Here is a 21,413-nt window from a genome sequence, read left to right as displayed (position 1 = left end):
CACATAGAAACACTCTTCTAAAGAGGATAAGAGGATGAATATCTGACAATTATTTGAACCTTGTCCTTGCACGTGCTTGCGACAACCTCAGATGCATCTCCATGCTAATTTGGAACCTATTGTGATGGCAAAATGTCACTATTTAATTGTCTTTTCAAAGGAAATCCCAAAAGCTTATTTTAATGTCCCGTTCACATTCTTCAGGAAGGCAATTATGTCGTCAAATCCTTGCATTATTCACATTAACAGGATCAGTTCTTTTACAGCGTGAGACCTGGTTGCGCTATAACAATCCTTTCTTTCTGGAATCGGTGGTAAACGACATTCGCAGTTTTATATGGAGCATTTTTGCATTCAGTAATAGCGCAGCGATTTCTGATTTTGCTCATAGTGCTACAAAACGATCAGAAGGAAAAATAGCTGATAAACAACTGTATTACATTTATTTAAACACATGGATCTGGCAACTTGCTTGCATTAACAACGCACGTGTAGTGGTCTTATTTCCCGCTTCTAGCTTCCCGTATTCCTAAAGACGTCACGCCTAATTACGTTAAACTCTTATAACGGTAATGACCATTCTTCATCTCGTCACAATGCGCGCCTCTGGTTCAATACATTTTTGTAGTTGTTTGCAAATGAGTTTGTCAATAAACAAACGCCAAAGATTCGAGAGAAAATCACTAATATCACGAGTATTCGTGTACGGAGGCCCCAAATTCTCCCGAAGAACATTTTGCTGTCCACACCTTCAAGAATTCTAATATTAGTAGGAACTACCTCCCACTTTGTTCCATCATGAGCTTTCGTATCTTCATTGACAAGTGAACGAGTGTGAAAGAAGCCGCACTTGCAGTTTAACATCAGCAGCAAACACAATAAGTGCTGCCAACGACCCATAGTAATCGGCAGTGCGTAGTTTATACAATCGGAAAAAAACGTCACTTCGGTGATTTTGGATATTTAATATTTTTTATCGAAATTATGCAGTTGATAGCGTCGATTTTTAATCCAAAATGAACGAAGCTAAATATTATTAAAAGGCAGGAAGTCTATTACACCTCCTAAAACAATTATAAGAAGAAGAAGAGTTAAAATTTTGCTATGTCGAGTTGTCTGTTCTAGTGTTAAAGAATCGAACACTCATGTACAAAACGCTTTCAGCAACGAAGAATACACGATTACGATAGTAGACATTCTGTGAGGATGTACTCAGCCAACCCAGATGACAGCAAGAGTGAGAAACACATTATGTAGCTTCTGTCTCGGTTGTGTCTTAAGAGTGATGAGTTCGTTTTCCTGATAGATTTCTGTGAACGGAAGACTCTTTTCCGACGACACGAAAATAGGTCGACATCGGGCACGTTAGACATGTTTCTCTACCTCATTCTTTGTGCAACAAAGAGTCGTTGCAAAGGCCATACTGTAGATTACGTTTGTCCATAGGCTCTTGAGACCGAGGCTCAAAAGCGGCTTCTAATTAAAACGCGTGCGTAGGGCTATAGAGTAGGGTCTTAGTTGTGCGCCTCATGCGTGATTTCCTGTCAGAAAGGTCATGGGTACTAAGTAAACGCCGTTAAATTTTGATTACTCGATAAAGCACAAATTTTAGAGTCGTCAGTTCAACTAAGTACCTAGGAATTACAATTACGAACAAATAACATTGGAATCGCCACATAAAAAATGTTCAACATTGCACGATCACTTACAGAGCCTCGACAGTGGTGCACTCTGTATTTAAAATAGCCTTATTAGACTCCGCCCAGTGGTGAAGGCGTTGGATGCACCGGGTCTGGAGTCCCTGGGTCTGCAAATCGTTGCTAACAAAGCATCGTTCTGCTACACCTGCAGCGGCAAGAACGAGACAATGGCCAGCAAGCGTTGTCCGCCCTTCATTTGTTTTTCTACACCTTTCCCAACGCGAGTCACGACCCAAGTGATGGCAAGAAGTGCGTCTGCAGAGTTCAGTGCTGGATGGCGCGCCATTTCAACAGTGACACTTCTACATAGTTGCCTCCTCTGCGATTCACACTTAGATGTTAGGCGGAGGGTGCATAGAACCGCTTTTACAAATTTGTCTACCTTACCACTCTCTACATCTACATCTACATACATACGCCGCAATCCATCATACGGTGCGTGGCGGAGGGTACCTCGTACCACAACTAGCATCTTCTTTCGCTGTTCCACTCCCAAACAGAACGAGGGAATAATGACTGCCTATATGCCTCTGTACGAGCTCTAATCTCTCTAATCTTTGTGGTCTTTCCGCGAAATATAAGTTGGCGGCAGTAAAATTGTACTGCAGTCAGCCTCAAAAGCTGGTTCTCTAAATTTCCTCGTTAGCGATTCACGAAAAGAACGCCTCCTTGCCTCTAGAGACTCTCACCCGAGTTCCTGAAGCATTTCCGTAACACTCGCGTGATGATCAAACCTACCAGTAAATCTAGCAAACCCGCCTCTGAATTGCTTCTATGTCCTCCCTCAATCCGACCTGATAGGGATCCCAAGCGCTCGAGCAGTACTCAAGAATAGGTCGTATTAGTGTTTTATAAGCGGTCTCCTTTACACATGAACCACATCTTCCCAAAATTCTACCAATGAACCGAAGATGACTATCCGCCTTCTCCACAACTGCCATTACATGCTTGTCCCACTTCATATCGCTCTGCAATGTTACGCCCAAATATTTAATCGACGTGACTGTGTCAAGCGCTACACTACTAATGGAGTATTCAAACATTACAGGATTCTTTTTCCTATTCATCTGCATTAATTTACATTTATCCATATTTAGAGTTAGCTGCCATTCTTTACACCAATCACAAATCCTGTCCAAGTCGTCTTGTATCCTCCTAAAGTCACTCAACGACGACACCTTCCCGTACACCACAGCATCATCAGCAAACAGCCGCACTTTGCTATCCACCCTATCCAAAAGATCATTTATGTAGATAGAAAACAACAGCGGACCTACCACACTTCCCTGCGGCACTCCAGATGATGCCCTCACCTCCGATGAACACTCACCATCGAGGGCAACGTACTGGGTTCTATTATTTAAGAAGTATTCGAGCCACTCACATATTCGAGAACCAATCCCATATGCTCGTAGCTTAGTTAGGAGTCTGCAGTGGGGCACCGAGTCAAACGCTTTCCGGAAGTCAAGGAATATGGCATCCGTCTGACACCCTTCATCCATGGTTTGCAAGATATCATGCGAAAAAAGAGCGAGTTGCGTTTCGCAGGAGCGATGCTTTCTAAAGCCGTGCTGATGCACGGACAGCAACTTCTTTGTCTCAAGGAAATTCATTATATTCGAACTGAGAATATGTTCGAGAATCCTGCAACAAACCGATGTTAAGCATATTGGTCTGTAATTTTGAGGATCCGTCCTTCTACCCTTCTTATATACAGGCGTAACCTGCGCTTTTTTTCAGTCGCTCGGGACTTTACGTTGGGCAAGAGATTCGCGACAAATGCAAGCTAAGTAAGGAGCCAATGAAGTAGAGTACTCTCTGTAAAACCGAAGTGGAATCTCATCAGGACCTGGAGATTTATTTATTTTTAACCCACTCAGCTTCTTCACAACCCCAGGGATGTCTATCACTATGTCCTCCACACGGGAATCTGTACGAGACTCAAACGGCGGTATGTTTGTACGACCCTCCTGCGTGAAAGATTTATCAAATGGTAAATTTAAAATTTCAGCTTTCGTTTTGCTGTCTCCCGTTGCCAGGCCAGACTGATCAGTGAGTGACTGGATGGAAGCCTTCGACCCGCTTACCGATTTTACGTAAGACCAGATTTTCCTTGGGTTTTCAGCAAGATCTTTTGCTAAGGTATGACGGTGGTAGTTGTTGAATGCTTCGCGCATCGCTCTTTTTACAGCAGCACGAATCTCTAATAACTTTTACCTGTCCTCATTGTCCCGATATTTCTTGTACCGGGAGTGCAACTGCCTTTGCCTCCTGAGCATTCTCCGAATTAAACCACGGTGGGTCTTTTCCGTCCGTAACCCACTTTTTCGGCACATACTTGTCCAATGTGTGATTTACAATGTGTTTAAAATTTGCCCATAATTCTTCCACGTCCATCGTACCGGAAGTAAATGAAGTCGATTCATTTACTAAGTGGGATGCTAACAACTGCATATCAGCTTGTTCTAGTAAGAATACTCTCCTAGCCTTCTTGACCGACTTTGTAACTCTCGAACAGCACGTGGGAATAATGACTTCCTAAATTCTTCCGTGCGAGCTCTGAGTTTACACTGTCTAGTGACATTAATGTGACAACATGTCGTCCGCAGTTCGTGGTCGTGCGGTAGCGTTCTCGGGTTCGATTCCCGGCGGGGTCACGGATTTTCTCTGTCTCGTGATGACTGGGTGTTGTGGGATGTCCTTAGGTTAGTTAGGTTTAAGTAGTTCTAAGCTCTAAGGGACTGATGACCTCAGATGTTAGGTCCCATAGTGCTCAGAGCAATTTGAACCATTTTTTTTGACAACCTGTCAGACACCTGAATAACCACCTTTCGCTGCGAGACTTGCAGGAAGAGAGTCGATGTGGTTCTGGAAGATACTGATAGGGATGTGGAGCCATGCCGACTCCATTGTCGTGGCCAGCTGCGCTAGATATCTCGGCTGAGGATGCATGGCCCGAGCAACCCTCTCGAGGTGGTCCCATATATTCTCGATTGGGTTTCAATCAGAGGAGTTCGGTGGTTACGGGAGTACAGTAATCTCACCCTGGTGCTCTTCGAGGCACGCACGTACACTGCGAGATGTGTGACACATTGCATTGTTCTGCTGGTCATCATGCTGAGGAAAAACAAAATGCATATGTGGTTCTGGAAGATACTGATAGGGATGTGGAGCCATGCCGACTCCATTGTCGTGGCCAGCTGCGCTAGATATCTCGGCTGAGGATGCATGGCCCGAGCAACCCTCTCGAGGTGGTCCCATATATTCTCGATTGGGTTTCAATCAGAGGAGTTCGGTGGTTACGGGAGTACAGTAAACTCACCCTGGTGCTCTTCGAGGCAGGCACGTACACTGCGAGATGTGTGACACATTGCACTGTTCTGCTGGTCATCATGCTGAGGAAAAACAAAATGCATATAAGGGTGGACAAGGCCCCAAAGACAAATGCATACTTGTGTTGATCCACTGTGCCTTCCAGAATGAGGAGATCACCCACAGAATGCCACGAAAACTTCCCCCAGACCATAACACTCCCTCCTCCGGCCTGGACCTCCCCGACGATCGTTGCAGGGCAGTACACGCCAACGGCGATCGGTCCGAGAGAGCATAAAACGTGATTCATCTGAAAAGATCACCTGTCGCCATTCAGTGGACGTCCAGTTGCTGTACTGGCGTGCAAATTCCAGCCTTCGTGCCGATGAATAGCATGGGTGCATGAACAAGGCGCTTGAGGCAGAGGCCCATACGCAACAACGTTTGCTGAACGGTCGTTGAAGAGACACCGTTGGTAGCCCCTTGGTTCACCTGGTGGTCAGTTACGCGTCTTTTCACTGTACACTTCTTCGCAGCCGTCTTTCATCCCTAAGGCTAGTGGTGCACCACAGTTGCTTCGGCAACGGTTTTGGATAGCGCCATTTTGCCATACTTTGATCACGGCGGTACGCGAACTGATTACAGTTTAACCGTTTCGGAAATGTTCCACAATTGGCCAGAAACCAATGATCATGCTCTTCTGGACGTCAGATAGCTCGCTACGTTTCCGACAACGATTGCACTGTTTTTCGCACCCCCCCCCCCCCCCCCAAATGCTTTACGTACCCTCCACCGATAGTGCTTCCCTCTGCCATCTGTGAGTACTTTTATGCCTTCAGTAGTAGATAAACTAATATAAACTTTTTAACGACCTCCATGAAAAAATTTCTTTCACTATTGAACTCGAAAACGAAAACCGCCGATTACATTATTTCGACTTGACGCTTACAATAGAAGACAATAACATCACTTTCAATATGTTTCCATGAAAAAATTTCTTTCACTATTCACCTCGAAAACGAAAACCGCCAATTACATTATTTAGACTTGACGCTTACAATAGAAGACAATAACATTATTTTCAATATTTTTCGAAAAGAAACGTATACTGACCAAATCGTGCCTGCTTCCTCTTTTCATCCACAGTCTCAAAAAATGGCCTTTTTCACTCTGCCGTCCACCGAGCCACCTCTATACCACTTTCAGCAGAATACTTTAATGAGGAGATTAATTTACTTAAAACCATAGCAGTCAATAATGAATATACGCCTAACACAGTGGACGACATCCTAAAAAAGAAAACTGCAAGAACTATCACGCTCAACATCTCATGCACTGAAATTAACCCAAAAAAACGTTTTTATATTCCTTTCATAGGACCCATTTCCTATCATATTCAGCGCATGCTTCGCAACAAATACAACTGCAGTGTTGCCTTCTCTACTAATAATAGTCTGAAGAGAAACTTCATTCATAATTTGAAATCCATTCTCTCCCCTACAGAAATTTCTGGTGCTTATAAGATCATCTGTGCTATCTGCTCCTCCTGTTATATAGGGCAAACTGGACGTGCTTTCATCATCAGATATAAAGATCATCTTTTGTGAAAGAACGGCACCCGTCCCCTAAATTCATCCTTTGCCGATCATCTCTTAATTACTGTACACGTGCCTAAAGCCATAGGCGATAGCAATATTCTGCATACCGAATAGGTTAGATGTTTTAGAGGAATTGGAGATTTTCAAACATCTCTCTCATCATGATGGCCTCATTCTCAACGAACAGCTGCAGCTGCGAAACAAAAACTTTTTCGACTGTATAAAGCCATTGCTTGATCTTTGATTCAGATTTCTCGTGCAGTTTATCGAAATGTTGTTTTCCTGTTACATCTTTGCTGTTTTCTTGTATGTCATAACTGACTTTCCTTTTACGTTACAAAATGTATCTCTGTTTAAAGCAGATAAATATGTAACTTCATCCTATTACTATTAGTGTTTACGTTATGCCTGAATCAGCTACATCACGATTTCATGTGTCTAAATTTGGATGTACAGTAGCCTAGTTGTTTCTGCGGCTACTAGATGGCGCTCGTAGCAACATCATGTTTACTTGCCTACACTTTCTAACGTGGGCACCTCAGTCTTGTTGCAAGCCTTCTTCACTGAAGTACGAGCAGCCCTTAGCGGCTCGCCATCTTATCTACAACTATTTATGACGTCGCCTTTCCGGCTTAGATTTTTTTTTAAATGTGACTTGTAAGTACATCATCTCTTTCCAGTCGGTACAAAATGTAATTTTATTAATGTGTTATATACCTAATATGTTTTAGAACAGTTAGTTTAATTCTGAAGACGACGCTCATAGTAGCGTCGAAACCTGGTCAGTTTTGACTTAACATTTGTAACCGAGGGCTTATTTGTTCTAATATAACTTTGTATTGTATTATACAGAAATAAATTTGACCCACATTAAATGACACATATCTGCCGAAACATATCTAGGTGAATAAAAAGAAAGAAACTGTATTTTGCATAAGACAGAATTTACGAAACACAAATTTACCACTCACCTTTCATCTACGGCGCTTCAAAGCGACCAGTCTGCTATTTTAAGGGGGATCACTAATAACAGGTCCAGCGAGCCTACAATATTATGTTTGGTAATGCTAGTTACTAACGTAAAGCTGGCAGAATAATTTAATGAAAGAATGTTAAGACATGAAAATCTTCTCTGTAGAAAGATCCATGTGCAGCGGAGAACCCAGCAGACAGTAAAGCCACTGTGTAAATAAAGTATTTCTCACTTCGGTTCTCCCTGCGGGCCTCGAACTACGTCAGCGCTTCAGCAAAGTTTCCTACATAACTGGTGAGACGAGATTCTGTTCCACGAAGACATTCCGTTGGCGCACTGACCGCTGCAACACATCATAGGCCAGAGCCACATGTACTGCTACAATCGCTGTCAGTTACTGAGGCTCACCTGGGGAGTGATAAATAGTTTTATTCGTCTGCCTCTACTGAAACTCATCAAATGTTCAAATGTATGTTAATTCCTATGGGACCAAACTGCTGAGGTCAGCGGTCCCTAGACTTACACACCACTTAAATTAACTTACGCTGAGAACAACACACACACCCATGCCCTAGGGTGGACTCGAACCTCCGGGGCAGGGGTCGCGCAATCCGTGACATGGCGCCTCTAACTCATCACTACTGTTTCTGATTACATACCACTTCTCTAGTGTCCAAACTTTCGCGTTAGAGACTGTCTTACTTTACTTTCAATTTTGTATCTCACGGAAGTCAGGCACCTGTGCAAATATGACGAACAATTTGCACCTGAAATTTGTGATATGTTCAGGATCTTGGCTTTTGTGAAATAGGCATAAATATGTTCATGATTAAAACTTTCGCTTCAGCTGTACAGTTTGTTACTGACTCACGTCTTTACACTACTATGTCTCAGGGACTCAGCCCCATCTTCAGGGGTATCTGTAAATACGAGTGCGTGCTGAAAAGTAACGTCTTCGAATTATTTATGTGAGAACTCATAAAGTTATAAATTAAAACGAACTTTATTAACATTCTACACCTTTATTCTTCATGTCTACATGTTTGCAGCCATCTGCCGCTGTAGTGCTCGGAGTTGATGCGGTTGACATGTCAGTGTGTAACGTAACTATGTCTATGCCTGAGAAACAGCGTGCTGTAATAGTCTAGCAATCGTCGACACACGGAGCACCCCCCCCCCTCCATTTTTTTTTATCGCGACAATGTCTGAAAACACATGAGTGCTGCGACATCTGCAACAATCCGACGCTTTGGGTGACTGTCATCGATCATTCATATGCAGTCCCAACTCGACCTCCTCCTATTCTCATCTGCTTCCAAAGCTTAAAGAACATCTTTGATGACTTGATTTTGATAGTGAAGAAGCGGTGCAAGTAGATGTGAGCTCCATCAACAACGTCATTCTACAGTGACGGTATCAACGAACTGCTTTCTCTGTGGGAGAAATGTTTTCGTTACTACGGTGACATGTTGAGGAATAAATATGTAGACATGAAGAATAAAGACGCAGAATGTTGTTAATGTTTGTTTTATTTAAAAAGCTATAAGTATTTTTACATAAAAAATTCGGAAGCATTACTTTTCAGCAGGCGTTCGTATATTAGGTCGTAGCGTCCATGTCGAAGTTAACTTACAAGGCAACACGTGTGCCGTACATGGCTTATCAAATTGATTACCCAAATCTGACCGCGTAACAAGCACCTTTCTCATGTAACTGACGTAAACCACCCTTATCCTGTAAGTGTCGGCTACAGGGCACAGAGTAAAGGACCTAGCGATCAAATTCTTGTATAGCGTTGACGGAAGGCGGGATGCAGATAACGCAGACGGAACCACTGGCGCACTGTACAAGTGCTGGCTTCCAGTAACAACGCTACATAAACGTTTTATCGGTTGGTCCGTTCACTACGAGTTCCGAGAGAAAGGCCTCGGTTCACTCATTGCCCTCTCGCAGGCGTTTTCAGGATAAGTATGATGACTAGCGTTGTTACAGGTGAGTGGCGCTGGCAGCTTTGGGTGTTCAGTTTGATAAACCATGTATAGCAGATGTTTTTCTTTTTAAGCTAGCTTTGGCATGAGCGCTTCGACTTTCTATTTATAGATATACCAGGAGCTAGGGCCGAATCCTGAAACCGACTTCAGTCAATAAAGAACTGTGGAGCTGCAGCGGATATTCTAATCATGAACATGAAATCAGGATGAGGATGAGAAACATGTGGCAGTGCAAGAACCAAACATAACTCTAAGAGAAGAAAAAGGATAACATTGACGAACGAAGGAATTGTCCGAATGGGGCATCAATCGGTAGTTGTGATGTATGCGTACAGACAAATAAATTATTACTATTTCATAAAAACTGGACGATTTACCAAGAGAAAGAGCTTCACAAATTGAACGAGTCAATAATGTGTTGGTCCACCTCTAGCCCTTATCCAAGCAGTTAATCGGCTTGGCATTGGTTGACAGAGATGTTGGATGTCATGCCATATTTTATTCAATTGCGCATTATATCGTCTAACTCCCTTGCTGGTTGGAGGGTACTGCCCGCAATCCTCCAAATGTTCTCACTTGGAGAGAGATCCGGCAAACCTTTTGGTCGACGTTGGGTTAGGCAAGCACGAAGACAAGCAATAGAAGTTCTAGCCGCGTGCAGGCGGGCATTATCTTGCTGAAATGTGAATTCAGGATGGCTTGCCACAAAGGACAACAAAACAGCGTAGAATATCGTCGACGTACTTTTCTGCTGCTAGGGTGCCTCGGATGACAACCAACAGGTTCTGTTATTGAAGGAAATGGCACCCTAGACCATCACTCCTGCCTGGCGGTCCGTATGGCTGGCGACAGTCAGGTTGGTATCTCACCGACGTCAGAGTTGCCTCCAGACACATCTTTGGCCTCGAATGTCAATGACTGTAGTATAATTGTCTTCAGTGATGAGTTTCGCTTCGGACTGAGTCCCGATGACAAGTGACGACGTGTCTGTAGACGCCCCAGACAGCGGTGGGCTACCAACCTGTACGTCGCCTGCTATAGGGGTCGACAACAAGGAGTGATGGGCTGGGGCGTCATTTCTTTTCATAGCAAGACCCCTTGGCTGCCACCTGCGGCACCCAAAAACACAGCGGTACGCTGACGATATTCTTGGCCCCGTTTTGTTGCGGTTCATGGCAATCCACTCTGGGCTTACGTTTGAGCAAGATAATGTTCACCCGCACACAGCGAGAGTTTCTACTGCTTGTCTTCGAGCTTGCCGACCCTACATTGGCCAACAAGGTCGCTCAATCTCACGTTTGGAGCATATGGGCAGGGCTCTCCAACCAGCTCGAGATTTCGATGATCCATTGATCCAGTTGGACAGAATTTGGCACGTTATTCCTCAGAATGCCATCCAGTATCTCTATGAATCAATGCCAAGCTGAATAATTATTGCACAAGAGCCAAATGTTATTGAAAATGGTTCAAATGGCTCTGAGAACTATGGGACTTAGCTTCTGAGGTCATCAGTCCCCTAGAACTTAGAACTACTTAAACCTAACTAACCGAAGGACATCACACACATCCATACCCGAGGCAGGATTCGAACCTGCGACCGTAGCGGTCGCGCGGTTCCAGACTGTAGCACCTAGAACCGCTCGGCCACTCCGGCCCTCAATGTTATTGACTTGCTCAATTTGTGAAGCTCTTACTCTTGAATAAATCATCCAATTTTTTCGAAATTGTGTGCTGATTTGTTAGTCTGTACATATAAATCACATCGACTGATTTTCGTCCCATTCAGATAATTCCTTCGTGATACGTCTTTTTTTTTTTGTCTTGAAGTATACGTTTGTTTATGCGGGAACATAATCAAACCAATGCCGGAACATAATTAATCCAATGCCACTGGAACTGTCGTTTTCATCATCTGTCAGTATTCAGCGTGGCTTACGCGTACTTCTATTCGACCATGAAATTCAGTATCCTGTATTCACACAGAGCAGTACCTGATGTTAGGAAAACAGTCACATAATTCAGAATTCTATAATGATGGTGTCGATAGAGGAGCGCTGGTTTGCCAGAAACGTTTTTTCGTTGTCCACCCACTTCTGGATATGAGACTGACCAGTCATCATGCTCTCTTCTGGATGCTGAGGTTTGTAATGCTTCCATCCTACTGTGAGATCAGAACCATTTAATCTCAGCTGTGTCGTCCGACCATCTGGCCATGTTTGGCAGTCCGCTAAGTCCAGAAAAGGGTACAAGATATCTTTTGTCACGTTGTCGCTGCTATAGATGTCATCCGTATTTTTCATGTTGTAAGCAGCGTAACGATGTCTGTATTACTCAGGCAACATTATATACTGTAAGCAACGTAACGATGTCTGTATTATTCAGCTGGCAGTACCGGATGCTTTTAGCCCTAAGTTTGAGCGTAAGTACTAATGCCATTACCAGTCGCGGTATTCCGTCACACGCACTGTGGGTAATATCCTGTTGAAGTCGTTAGAAGCCGAGGCGTATTAACTGGATACGGCGTGAGGGAAGGGTACCCAATATCGTACATTCAGACATTTATCTCTTCGTATCTAGTCAATAACGCAGCATAGCTTTCAGCGTCCTCGTGAATGTTTGCTGGACGTTAAGCACAGCCGTCTATGCTTCACCCATAAACTATTAAGGCCTTGGCCCTACAGAGTGTATGTTTTTTAACTTGATACACCTAAATATCTCGAAGATGAGGCACTGTACGAAAAAAAAGTTCAGAGTGGAATGTTAATCTTAGCAGAGGAACATCTGTCTGTAATACAACTGGCCATCTCCTAACCGCACCACCCGTGAGCTGGCTCAACTTTTACTTTAAAAACAAGAACCTTCCATTTTATTATACATTTGGATTCTACGCCAAAATACGTTCGATTTACTCAAACTATTGTTTCCCATTCGTGGTAGATGACGCTGTAATCGACAAATTTCAAGTGCGTCTCTTTTTGCAATTAAGAACCGACGAATTTGATTCCACATTTCGTTAACGGTGTAAATACTGATTTTCAAACGTTACTCGAGCGTTGAAAATGTGATCGTACAATACAGATAATAGACATTGACATTTCTGGCAAATAAGTTACTTGTATTATGGTAACGTAATTTTTTGTAGGTGAGTTTTGCTGTTTGGGAAGCAAAATATCTGATGATTGTCGAAATAGGGAGGATATAAAATGCACACTGACAACGGCAAGAAAAGCGTTTCTGAAGAAGAGAAGTTTCTTAACATCGGGTGTAGATTTAAGCACCACCAAGTCCTTTCTAAAAGTATCATTGTTGTCATTATTGTTAAGTCGCAAAACAGCAGCGAGTTGCAGCCTATCGCGCTTCGTTGGAACAGTTTCCTAAGTCTGGCTCAAGAGTTATTTTTTTATGCATGTGCTATGTTCGCACAGGAGGAATGAGATTTTCTTGTCTACGGAAAGTCTCCAGTATAAGGAAGAGAGAAAATGGAACTCGCCTCACGTTTTGGTATGACCTGAGATGTCATCATGATACTGAGTTGTCATCATGATACCAATTCGGACCACATATTTTAAGAAAATTACGAGAATGGAAATTCTTATTTGGACATGCAAAAATAATTTAAACCCCAGCTCAAAGGCATGAGAATCATGGGTACAGCAGGACGTAATTATTGCACATTTGGCCATTCAGTTGTCGAGATCCTCTCCGAGCAATTTCGGGGCCACTGGCTTGGGTGGGTGGTTCAGCAACATCTCCAGCCCCACTGACACGGCCACCACGAAGCGCGGATCTTACAACTCTAAAAAGCTAATTTTGGGGATTACTGAAATCACTTGTGGCTCGACGTCGCTAAAAGACTAAAGAAATATTGTTCAGAAGTATTGAGGACTCCTTTCGAAGTATAAATCCGGAGATGCTCCGTAAAATGTCAAGGAAGACACTGACACACATAGATCTCTGTGTAAGAAACGATGGTGCACGTCCACCGGATACACAGTTTTTATACCTAAGATGTAATGTAATGTACACTCCTGGAAATGGAAAAAAGAACACATTGACACCGGTGTGTCAGACCCACCATACTTGCTCCGGACACTGCTAGAGGGCTGTACAAGCAATGATCACACGCACGGCACAGCGGACACACCAGGAACCGCGGTGTTGGCCGTCGAATGGCGCTAGCTGCGCAGCATTTGTGCACCGCCGCCGTCAGTGTCAGCCAGTTTGCCGTGGCATACGGAGCTCCATCGCAGTCTTTAACACTGGTAGCATGCCGCGACAGCGTGGACGTGAACCGTATGTGCAGTTGACGGACTTTGAGCGAGGGCGTATAGTGGGCACGCGGGAGGCCGGGTGGACGTACCTCCGAATTGCTCAACACGTGGGGCGTGAGGTCTCCACAGTACATCGATATTGTCGCCAGTGGTCGGCGGAAGGTGCACGTGCCCGTCGACCTGGGACCGGACCGCAGCGACGCACGGATGCACGCCAAGACCGTAGGATCCTACGCAGTGCCGTAGGGGACCGCACCGCCACTTCCCAGCAAATTAGGGACACTGTTGCTCCTGGGGTATCGGCGAGGACCATTCGCAACCGTCTCCATGAAGCTGGGCTACGGTCCCGCACACCGTTAGGCCGTCTTCCGCTCACGCCCCAACATCGTGCAGCCCGCCTCCAGTGGTGTCGCGACAGGCGTGAATGGAGGGACGAATGGAGACGTGTCGTCTTCAGCGATGAGAGTCGCTTCTGCCTTGGTGCCAATGATGGTCGTATGCGTGTTTGGCACTGTGCAGGTGAGCGCCACAATCAAGACTGCATACGACCGAGGCACACAGGGCCAACACCCGGCATCATAATGTGGGGAGCGATCTCCTACACTGGCCGTACACCTCTGGTGATCGTCGAGGGGACACTGAATAGTGCACAGTACATCCAAACCGTCATCGAACCCATCGTTCTACCATTCCTAGACCGGCAAGGGAACTTGCTGTTCCAACACGCCAATGCACGTCCGCATGTATCCCGTGCCACCCAACGTGCTGTAGAAGGTGTAAGTCAACTACGCTGGCCAGCAAGATCTCTGGATCTGTCCCCCATTGAGCATGTTTGGAACTGGATGAAGCATCGTCTCACGCGGTCTGCACGTCCAGCACGAACGCTGGTCCAACTGAGGCACCAGGTGGAAATGGCACGGCAAGCTGTTCCACAGGACTACATCCAGCATCTCTACGATCGTCTCCATGGGAGAATAGCAGCCTGCATTGCTGCGAAAGGTGGATATACACTGTACTAGTGCCGACATTGTGCATGCTCTGTTGCCTGTGTCTATGTGCCTGTGGTTCTGTCAGTGTGATCATGTGATGTATCTGACCCCAGGAATGTGTCAATAAAGTTTCCCCTTCCTGGGACAATGAATTCACGGTGTTCTTATTTCAATTTCCAGGAGTGTATTTTGTTTTTATCCTGGAATACAGGAATGTTTTTGACACGTTGTACAATGGGAGCTAGTGTGTATAAGCATAGAGAAAGTACATCTTAGATTAATTACAGTCTTCCCTCTTTGTTCCATTCGAACATAGAGTGAAGAAGAAAATGTAGCTGTATGCGTCCGAATCCGACCTTCTTTCTCTAAATGTTGTCATGACTTATTCGTAATACACAAAGGAAAAGGCAGAAAGGAAGGTTGCAACTTTACCTGGCGCCAACGTCAAGGTCATTGGCGACAAAGGTTTTAGTTGTTAAGATACGGGAAAGTAAATCGGACGTGAGCGTGTCGAAAATACAATTTAGGTAAACAACGGAAAGTCTTAAACAGTTTAGCCAGTTGGGGTTTCAAACCGCGTCCCTCACAAATATCAGTTCAGAGTCCACATGTGGATGGTAGTTATTTCAGCAAGCAGCTTGCATCAAGACGAAATCATCGCAGAGTGGACTTTCTGGTGTCGGCTGGGGCCTCAGAAGGACCGTGGCCTCGACTGAGGACCAGCCGTGACTGTCACCTTGAGGGATTCCGCGAAACGACTGGAAGCATGACTCAGGAGTTCTCGGTCAGATCGGATTCAACTTTCTCCGTACTCAGCACCCGTTACCTCGTCTGAAAGTTTGAAATTCGTGATTATTTTCAAAGAAACATTGGTTACTACTATCTGTTTACGTATTTTCCAATCTGAACAGTTGCATACGATGAATGACTTTCTTTTAAATGACTTGACCTCTCGCTTTCTCATGGAGAAACTGAACTAAATTTTCATTCCCTTACAAACTCAATATGGTAGCCCTAGCGTCGTTACTAAATTCGACAGACCTCCGTAACGATCAATTACGTTTTTCACTAACTTTGCCATCAGTTTCGACGAGGTACATTACAAAGATTTTTTTTAATTACGTGAGGATTACTGATCCTAATAGAATAATTACTCTGCTGGTTTTGGTACGCAATAGCTATCTATAACTGCGAATAATTCTCTAAAATGGTTTTATTAAAAAGTATAGAAAATAGTTCTAGGTATCTCTTTCCTCAGAAAATCCCATCTAAGATAAATTTCATTACGAGTCAAAACGTCCAAACCGACATATTCAGTTTGCGAACCAGTTACAACAGCTGCGGACAGCCACGTATTACCCCTAAACGCACTCTTTATGAATAAAGAAAAGCCGAAATGGTATGCTCCAAAAACGCGAGGTGCTTCGGTAATAGGTTTTTGAGCAGGAAAACCCTTCAAAGATATACCACATCCTCGCTTCCAACGCCCGGGTTCCCGGGTTCGATTCCCGGCGGGGTCAGGGATTTTCTCTGCCTCGTGATGACTGGGTGTTGTGTGGTGTCCTAAGGTTAGTTAGGTTTAAGTAGTTCTAAGTTCCAGGGGACTGATGACCATAGATGTTAAGTCCCATAGCGCTCAGAGCCATTTGAACCATATACCACATCCAAAGACTTACGTACTGGGTAGTAACGACGACGACTCCATTGTCTTGTAAAAGCCATAGCTTTTCGCAAGTCGTGCAACAAAGTTTTTTTTTTCATCTTCCATTTCTTACTCATGAGATCTGAGCGAGCTAATGCAGGAGTTTGTTCTTTTGAGTGAAATTCTCCACTGGAGCGGGAGTGCGACAAAGGGGTTCCAACCGGGAATATTTCGGAACGGACTGCCGGTTCAGACATTTTTGCCTGATAACCAAGGGAAACTTCACGAAGACCTTGGACAGAGCGGAACAGGAAATGGGTACTATCCGTTTAGTCTTTTAGAATGAAGATTATTTTTCGTCTCTTGTAACTGGAATCGCTTGACTTCCTAGTGAAATTATGAGAATTCTTGTGGTGCTTTGTATAGTGTGGAGAGAGAGAGAGAGAGAGAGAGAGAGAGAGAGAGAGAGAGAGAGACACCATGTTAAAAACTGAGTATATGTAATTTATCAGTTTCTATTTTTACGAATAAAATTTGCTCGTGTCGAAGGTGGTATTTTTATGCTAGGTTAAAATTCGACGTAAGCTGGCCACCACTTTTAGCAAGTGATGTTCACAGCAGACTTATAGTCGCTTTCGAGCCTTACGACTATAGATACTTCGGATACCCGCCCCTCTCATTTGAACTGGAATGTCTTTGTCTTAGTCCCGAGAAATCCAGTAGCATCTTAGGTAAGTGTGCTATTTCAACGTGAAATAGGAACTTTGGCGTCCTTCTTATTTTTCCTGATTTTATCCCTTATCTTAAAGCGTCGGCTTGTTAAGTATTGGATTTGGCAATGTTAGTGGTAGGTAAGGCGAAATACCCTTCCTATGTGACGCTGTAACTCTGCACATTTATCTACACGTAGGAAGACACACGATATGGACCTAATGAAGACGCTGGCATCTCAACTAGCCATAATCTAATTCATAGTCTCAGCAACGTAAATAATATTTAAGTATTTTTTTATGGCTCGAAGACTGATGATAAGCAACAGTGGCTCGAAACGTCTCGCAAATGAATTACTGTTATAAGTCTAACGACTGTGTGTATTTTTAGAGGTATCAACACCAACGACGATATGGACGTTAAGAAACAATTCCTAGCCAACTCTTTGTCGCTAAATGTTGAAAAGATACACAATATGCAGTTCAGGACTTGTAAGATGTTCCCTCCCAGTAGTTATATGTTTAAAATATGACAACAGGCGGGCAGAAGTGGTTGACATCGTTAAAGTCTTGAGGTTACAAATTTATTATAAATTCAACTGAGAGGAGGTTACCACAAAAACACTGAAGTGACAAAACAAATCTTTATTGGCCATACGGATATTGCCACGCATTCTTCGTGTAATTTTTTCCATAATATCGCTCAGTATTATTTTATGGGGTAGCTTATCAAGCGAAGCTAAAGTTTTCCGAGTCCAAAAGCTAACAACATAAGTTATCTCTGGGGTTCACTCAAGAATGTACTGTAGAGGTTAGTTCAAGGGCCTGGGGGTCCACTATATCCCAGTATGTTTATTCCTTAATGAAATTTTGCTCCAAATTATATATTTTTTGTTCAAACCAACTGTTGTTCAAAGCAACAGCTCATTTCACGGAATCAATACTAGAAATGAGAATAACGTTCACACTGTCGAATCAACCCGGGTAGCGCAATGTTCTGTGCGATATATTATGAGTTTTTATGTTTACGTATGTATGCCACTATGCCAACAATGCTATTTTAAAGTGTTGATGAATGTGGAATGTTGTTCCCGCTAGTGTTTATTACGACAGCGGTTACATATATAAATGATAGACGAGGCACTTTTCTATACACTCACGCAGGGTGACGGTGTATAATTACGACGGGTAGGCCTACGCACTTGAAAATGGCAAACTGTCGAAAATTGAGGGTAGTAATGTGAACGGCAGAGTTTGTGTAAGAGCCAAAGTGGAAAATGGTATTTCGATAACACGGGCCTGTACTGCGAAGTCCAGATAAAATTCGACGTGTAGTACTCTCCGTCTTGAATTGCGTTACTGCCTATCAACGCTTCAAGTCAACATTTTGAGCACATGGTATGGAAGTCATAATAATAAACACACGAACCGTACCGGAAAATCGGTACAGTCGTTTGCGACGTTGTTATCTAGTTACTATTTAATCAAGTTCCGCAGATACGTCATTGAAGTGCTCTTCGAAGGTTATTTCCAGCGCTACAGGCAAATAAATCAGCATCATGTTTCGGCAGGTACAAACGTTGCATAGTACTTATGTACGCTATAACTTTGCGAACATTTCACCTAGTGTTATCCCGTTCTGGATAAATTTGCGGTGGCCTACAAAGTGATCTCTAACCAAATAAATACGTCTTGAAGTTTTACCAAATACAGCAACCAGCCTCTTTTTTATGTGTTTTTGTTTAAGCTAATGCCGTTGTGGCCGTGCGGTACTAGGCGCTTTAGTCCGGAACCGCGCTGCTGCTACGGTCGCAGGTACGAATCCTGCCGCGGGCATGGATGTGTGTGCTGTCCATAGGTTAGTTAGGTTTAAGTAGTTCTAAGTTCTAGGGGACTGATGACCTCAAATGTTAAGTCCCATAGTGCTCAGAGCTATTTGAATCATTTTAATCTAATACGCATTTCGGGCTTTCACCCACCTTCACTTAGCGTAATACATATTTGAATGAATGTTCAGTCAGTACATCGTTACAACATCGACAGCAGTCAATAATACTGCAGGTTCCCTGCGCAAAATAACAATTATGTTTAGCTACTACATTTCACGAATTGTATATTTACGATACATTGCTGTTTAGTTGTACATATGGTCTACTCCGCTTGTTGTCCGATTTTCGCGTTTATAGATGTGGCACACACAAGTTTGCAAGATAGAAGTAGAGTAACATCTACAGACTCGAAAATCGGAGAGCAGCAGAGTAGAAAGTAAGTATAGCTAAACAGCAATATATGTAGGGTGACCAGATGCAATTGTTAAAAAAGGAGGGCAAACAGCTTCAAAAAGGAGGGCAAAAGAAGAAAACAGAGGACACATCAAACGGGTCAACTGCAGATGAGGATACCACCCGTCAGCTATGGTCAAGTCACGTGACTGCCAGGAATTCCCGGTAAAACTAGTAGTTAATTGTTACTGATGATATAAAAAATTAAGAACATTGATTGTGGTGACAGTGTGGCGTCAATTGTTTTGTTGTGTCAACGACACGGAATTGTTTACAAAGCGAAAAACGTAAGACCACTCACCTCCCTTCATTCGACGCACCGCTAACAACATCTACAATTCAAGCAGCAGCTGACGATATGTAAACTGCACTTTAACCTTCCGAATACAAATAAACTGAATGACTATGAAACAATGAAATAAAACCATGACAGTTAATCTGTCGAGTTATTTCTTACCTTTATTGGCCACTGAGACATACGTTCCAGCTCCACATATCTTAAATTCCGCTTCAAATTCATTTCTCACTTTCTTAAAGCCGGATATTTGCAGGAAAGGACATCAGAAAATGTATACTTTTGTTTAGGCATAGCCAAGTATTTTACGTAACTCACTCGGTTAAAAATTATACTCACGAATCACACGTGCGCTGCAGGAAACCAAGCCAACACAAAGCGAAGATACGAAACGAAAATTTTAAATAATCGGTATTTGCATTCGCTTATAGGTAGCTCAACGATAACACTTACCAAAACCGCCTTTGTGCGTGTTTGTCACGAAGGCCGTGCTAATAGTTAAAGTATTTAAAAAAAGAGCAATATGAAGGGAGCGAATTGTAAATTTAACTGTATTGCGCTCAACTATGCGAAAAATCCGGACACTGTAAAAATCCGTCCAGACCCCGGACAAAGAGCTAAATAGGAGACATGTACGGATAAATCCGGACCCTGGTCGCCCTAAATATATCGTAAATATCAACACGCGAAGTGGAGTAGCTAAACATAATTGTTATTTTGCACAGGACAACTACACCATCCTTCTGTCGATGTTGTAAAGATGTACTAACAGAACACTCAAATATGTATCAAGATCAGTAAGGATGGGTGAAACGCGTATTAGCTTAAACAAAGAGTACAAGAAAGGTGGCTGCTTGTATTTCGTAAAGTAATATAATCCACAGCCACGAAACTCAACAACTAGTAAAATGGATAAATTATTGTTAAATACTTCTTGTCCAGTTTAATGGCATGGAGAAGATCGGTGCCGCGGTTATATTACACTGAGGCACTACAGAAAACAGCTTCGTACCTGTTTGTAACACTCCGTCCACGGTACCGCATTTTAACTTTTAAGACAACATTCACACAGTGTTGGACGCCACAATGGAACATCTCCCACTATTAAGGATGCAGGATGCGACACTGTTGTTGATATCGAGTTTGGCAACAGAGACGTATGCCTACCTGTTACGGGAGATGACAGCAGTGGAGACTGGCGGATGTTGTGGTGAGTGGCGGGGCTGTTGTTGCACCGGCGGCGATGCAGGTGATGAGATACGGAATGACCAGGGGCAGCCGCTTCTCTGCTACTTATGGGACCAAGCGTGCGAGTAGCCGGCTCTGGGAGTACTGGCAGAGGTGGGGAGGGGAGGCGGGGAGAGGTCAACAACAGACTCAGCCACAGAATCTCGGAATGCGCTGCCGCCGGGAACCACCCCACGCGACTTCACTGCTGTGACGCACGCACCGTCTCGAAAAGCGTGCGTAACGGGGCACCTACGCACCGTTGATTCCCCCAGAGCGCCTTTCTCGGGCGACTTCCCTGTCTCGATCGACACCGCTCATCGTAGTTTAACACGGAAATAAACACTGCGCCGTATATTTCTCCGCTTTTGTTGTTTCCTCATTGGAATCTGAGTCCCCCAGAACGTAAGTAAAACCCTGTCG

At 43.8% G+C, this 21,413-nt stretch overlaps 1 protein-coding gene across 1 annotated transcript in view; it reads right to left on the bottom strand.

The window, feature by feature from the left end:
• The window catches only part of LOC126281499 (multidrug resistance protein homolog 49-like), a 135,150-nt gene extending 114,115 nt beyond the window's left edge, over window positions 1–21,035 (bottom strand). The window contains exon 1 of the mRNA XM_049980506.1: window positions 20,931–21,035. The gene's annotated coding sequence lies outside the window, so the exon portion shown is untranslated. The remainder of the gene's footprint in view (window positions 1–20,930) is intronic.
• Between the last annotated feature and the right edge of the window lie 378 nt (window positions 21,036–21,413).

This window comes from Schistocerca gregaria, chromosome 7, assembly GCF_023897955.1.
Source record: "Schistocerca gregaria isolate iqSchGreg1 chromosome 7, iqSchGreg1.2, whole genome shotgun sequence".
Lineage (NCBI taxonomy): Eukaryota > Metazoa > Arthropoda > Insecta > Orthoptera > Acrididae > Schistocerca > Schistocerca gregaria.
Note: the sequence above shows the minus strand (reverse complement) of the source record. Positions and strands in the feature narration are given on the sequence as shown.